Source organism: Triticum dicoccoides, chromosome 7B (genome assembly GCF_002162155.2).
Source record: "Triticum dicoccoides isolate Atlit2015 ecotype Zavitan chromosome 7B, WEW_v2.0, whole genome shotgun sequence".
Lineage (NCBI taxonomy): Eukaryota > Viridiplantae > Streptophyta > Magnoliopsida > Poales > Poaceae > Triticum > Triticum dicoccoides.
This window is the reverse complement of record NC_041393.1, coordinates 664,962,231-664,967,679: the sequence shown is the minus strand read 5'-3', so window position 1 is coordinate 664,967,679 and position 5,449 is coordinate 664,962,231.

Here is a 5,449-nt window from a genome sequence, read left to right as displayed (position 1 = left end):
ACCCCACACCCCACCCGTCCATGCACACCACACACCACACAATGCACCCACGCATCGATCCATGGCCGGCGCTGGCAACTGGGGAGCGGAGAGGCGGCGGCCCTGCCTCTAGTAGCCTCCGGCGCGGCCAGCCCCTACCCCCGTCGCCCCCGGCATGGCCAGCGCGTCGCCCATCGCTTCCGCTTTGCCGACCCGATGCAGCGTCGCCCCGGCACGACCGACCCGTCGCCTCAGTTGCCGACCTGTCGCGGCCTCCTGTCACCACCTCCCCGTCAAAGCATCCGTCCGCGCCCATCGCCCGCTGACCCCGCACTCCCACCGGACGGCCCAAGCTCTTCTTCCTTTCCTTGTTTCTTTCCCTCTGACCCGAAGTTCTCTCTGTCCCTCCACCATCTACAGGAGCTGGCCATGGAGGTCGTTGACCCTACCACCGATCGAGCTCCTGCCGTCGCGCGCGCGACCCTGCGGATCCGGTCGAGGCGAGCAGCCACCGCCGGATCTGATGTGCATGACCCCGCCGGACCTCCCTTCCTCGAGGTCGCATGCTCTGCCTCGCGAGCTCCACGGCGACAGCAGCCGGGGACTCCGCCTCGCAAGCACCACCCATCCATGACCTCTCTTACGTGCCTCCCGAGTGTGGCTGGGGCGGAGCCGCGCGGCTGAGCGGGTCCAGACGGCGGCGGGCGGCTGAGCGGTTCCAGACGGTGGCGCGATGAGTAGGACCGGGAGGTGACATGACGAGCAGGACCGGGAGGCAGCACGACGAGCAGGACCGGGAGGCAGAGTGGCGCGGCGGGCATCGGGCTGGAAGTTTGGGCAAGCAGGCCACTGAAGCGAAGAAGAAGGACCCGATTGCTTTTCCATTTTGTGTTTTAGGGTCCTTTGTGTAAATTAGGGTCCTTTGTGTAAATTTGAAGGGCTATTATCTAACTTTAGTTCTCCGGTGGTCCTGTTTACACTTTGTACTTACTAATGATGAATGAAAGGCACTAGGTACGGACATGCCAGAAATATTAGATATGGCACTGCACTTGCATGCATTGACCGCATCGTTGGGGGGAGCAACGCGGTTGTGTTTTTTTTTAATTTGATCCCATTCCTTGCCGTCTGTGATATGCCAGGCTGAAGGCAAAGACGCGAATAGCTGATGGCAAAGATGTAGTCTAGTTGATGGCAAAACTACTTTTCTTTGTCGTATGTGATTTATAAGACAGACGGCAAAGAAGTTTCGGCTGACGGCAAATTCTTTGCCGTCTGTCAGATAAAAAGTTGACGGCAAAGTATTCTTTGCAGACTTATCTTTGCCATCTGACTTTGCCGTCTGCTTCCTGACGGCAAATTCTTTGCCGTCTGGATTTAGGTCTTTGCCGTCTGTGATCCATAGACGGCAAATTTCCTGTTTCCTGTAGTGTAGGGAGCAGCCCGACATGATAAGACATAAATGCCCTTGTCTGATATAACCGTTAGGTGGTAGGATATTTTGGGACAGCTGGCGCGTAGCACAGCAACAGTCGAAATTTTGACTATCAAATTCCTCAGGGCTATCATGTTCCTCACTGTGTAGGCAATTCACACTGGCGAATTCCTAACTCCTCAGTCAGAACAAATTCCTCAGAGACCAGAAGAACTTAGTCTCTGTCACTTAAGAATATGACTGAACTGTATGAGATTTGCAATGGCTTCACTCTAAGGGATTGGTAGGTGTAGGATTTTGAGTTGAGCATCACATGGAAAATTTTCCTTAGTATTTCCTCGACCCCCTTTTACAGTATGGTGTTTCCTATGACTCAAGAAAGAGAAAATGAAACTATAAAAACAAAAGTCTTCACACTTCATGTTCCTTGAATGATTACCAAGTCTTCAAGGTCACACCAATTTCTTCACTTTCAAAGTCTTCAGAAAGTCTTCAGTCGAAGAACTTCATTTTTAGGGGTCGACTTTCTCTGTAAATATCAAACTCCTCATAGACTTATAGACCTATGTACACTCACAAACGCATCAGTCCCTTAACCTATAAGTCTTCAATACACCAAAATCACTAAGGGGCACTAGATGCACTTACAAGTGTACCACTCCCATGCTAAATGATGACTTTTGGGAAAGTCAGCACCCCAACTCTCCACTATTCACTCCACTTCAACAAATTCCTCAGTCCCCTATTGCTACTGAAGTACAAATGGGATCTGAAGAACCTCATGCAACCCCATCTGTCCATGAAGAGATTCTAGCCACTAGTGCTGATGAAAATGTCAATGAAGAATTGATGACCCAGGCTGCAACTGAAGAAGAGCCTGAAATTCCTCAGCCTGTTGATCCTGAGATTGAGATTCCTGAGGTAGTGATGCAATTGACTGATACTCCTCAGCCCAAGCCAAAGGATCCCTTCTCGAAGAAGCAAAAATTCAAGGCTGATGATTTCTTCGGCGAGCACGTATTCTTCACTGATTATAAGCCTTATGACTCTGCTCGTCTTAGAAGGAAGCGCTTTTGGACTGCCAGCCAGGCCAATTTCTATTCTTCACTGATTTCCAACAAAGACAAAGTCTTCGACCATGAGCATATTCCTCACGTGGAAATGGAATCAATGCATTGCTTCTCTCCAGTCCTCAGTGTGATTCATGATGCAGGACTACTCAACTTTTGCTCTGACATTGTTATTTGGAATGAAGAGCTTATTCTTCAGTTCTACGCAATGCTGCACGTCACAGGTGATGCTGAAGATATCAAAACTTGGGTGTTGGACTGGATGACCGAAAGCACTCATTATAAGGCAGCGGCCTCTGAATTACTTCATGCCCTCCACCTGAAGGTGCTCATTGTCTGTACCAAGAACCTGAACTTACTGCTCATTACATGCAAGTGCTAATGAATCCTCTGAAGCCCGATCAAGCCCCAAGGACCAAATTCCTCATGAAGTAATTACTGTATGTGCCAAGAACAGTCTATCGCATTTTGATGAAGACTTTGAGTCCTATCAAAGGCCATGATTCATGTGATGAGGAAATTGTTGGCATCATGAAGAATCTGCTATTCAACATCATGCATGGCATCCCTATCAATTATCATGATTTCTTCTTCAGGACTCTGGCAAATGTTGCACTTTATCCGTTTGAGCTGAAGCCTTATGCTCCTTGGGTTATGAGATTCATCAGAACAAGGTCTTCACTCAACTACAAAGCTAATACACTCAACCATGGCAGCTACTTGCACCCTATTGAAGTCCTCAAGCGGACATTTTCCTCAGCTGATGAAAAGGGCAAGGCCACTGCTATTTTTGATGAAGGCATTCGTCCATTGGATGGTCAGTTTCGCAAAGCTGCATCTTATTCCACCAATGATGACTCTGCCACTCATGATTCTGCTGCCAATGCACCCAAGTCAAATCCTCAAGCCACTGCTCCTCGTGTGATGACTGACTGTGAGCTGCTTCTTAGTCTTCACCAAAAGGTGGATCGAAACCACAAATGGGTTAAGCGTCAGTTTGGTTCTATTCTTCACAACATGACTGCTACACATAATGGAGTGAAGAAAAACCATTACTACCTCCATGAAGTCTTCGGTCGCACCTGGACTATTCTGTCACATATATATGGTGAAGAAGATCTGAAGAAAATAGGTCTCAAGGAAGATTTTGACTGGTCTTCTCCTCCACCGAAGAAATACAAGAAGGTCAAGGTTCCTTCCTTGGTAGCCAGTTCATATTCTTCATGATGCGACATGGACGAGTATGAAGACTTGGACGACACTGCGGCAGGCCCTACAACGACACACGACCCCAACAACGCTGGCGCTCCTTCATCATCATGATATTCTTCAGGGGCATTAGTCCTCATTTTCAACCCTTTTGGTCATTCGATGACAAAGGGGGAGAAATTTGAGTTAGTGTCGGTGTCAAAACTGGCGGATCTCGGGTAGGGGGTCCCGAACTGTGCGTCTAGGCGGATGGTAACAGGAGACAAGGGACACGATGTTTTACCCAGGTTCGGGCCCTCTTGATGGAGGTAAAACCCTACGTCCTGCTTGATTGATATTGATATTGTGGATGTTTACAAGAGTGGATCTACCACGAGATCAAGGAAGCTAAACCCTAGAAGCTAGCCTATGGTATGATTGTAATGGTTGTTGTTGTCCTCCGGACTAGAGCCATCCGGTTTATATAGACACCGGAGAGGGCTAGGGTTACATAGAGTCGGTTACAATGGTAGGAGATCTACATATCCGTATCGCCAAGCTTGCATTCCATGCTAAGGAAAGTCCCATCCGGACATGGGACGAAGTCTTCAATCTTGTATCTTCATAGTCTTGGAGTCCGGTCGATGATGATAGTCCGGCCGATGATACGGCTGATGATGGTAGTCCGGCTATCCGGACATCCCCTAATCCAGGACTCCCTCAGTAGCCCCTGAACCAGGCTTCAATGACGATAAGTCCGGCGCGTATATTGCTTGGCATTGCAAGGCGGGTTCCTCCTCCGAATGATAGAAGATTGTGAACACCAGGATAGTGTCCGGCTCTGCAAAATAAATTCCACATTCCACCATAGAGAGAATAATATATACACAAGTTCAATCTGCTGATGTTTTATGCGGCATGACGTCACTCCACTACCAAGCCATTACTTGAATCGTTTTTACTCTACCACCTCAGCGCATTTAGGGAAGCGATTTCCTTGGCACGTCTTGTCGAAGCAGAGATCGTGTTCCCCCTTAATCTGGGATTCTCATCAATACGGACGTGGGTAACCCAACCGCGCCCGTCGCCACGCCCCCTCTATCGAAGGCGAGTCCCAAACGGTCACGGAGACGGCTCTTGGTATTCTCCCTCCTTATAACGGGACCAAGGCTCGTTTCTTCTCTTCAATCCTCCATCGAATCCTCTCCCTGCTCCAAGTTCCAGCACCTAGAGCTCCAGATTCGAGCGCTTCGGACCTTCAACGATGTCCGGTTCCGACCTCCAGGGCCGGTGGATGCCCTCCTCCGTCACGGAGGAGGACGTGCTAAAGCTGCGGGAGGCCAAGTACCTGGCTTATGAGATTTCGCACAGGTTGCCTACCGAAGGGCAGGCCATCCCCACCGCCGAGCCCGGCGAGTATGTCGTTTTTGTATCCCACCTCTGTCGGGGTTTAGGCTTCCCGATGGATCCTTTTGTGAGAGGGCTCATGTTTTATTATGGGTTGGAATTCCACGATTTGGCTCCGGAGTCCATCCTCCATATTTCCGCATTTATTGTTGTCTGTGAAGCCTTCCTTCGTGTCACCCCTCACTTCGACCTGTGGCTGAAGACCTTCAATGTGGCGCCGAAGATGATCGGGGGGCGTCAAGCGGAGTGCGGCGGGGCGGCCATAAGTAGGAGGGTCGATGCCCCGTGGCCCGCTGGCTCCTTCCAAGAGGAGCTCGGCCCGTGGCAGCAAGAGTGGTTCTATATCACTGTTCCGAGGGGCCGCAGACAA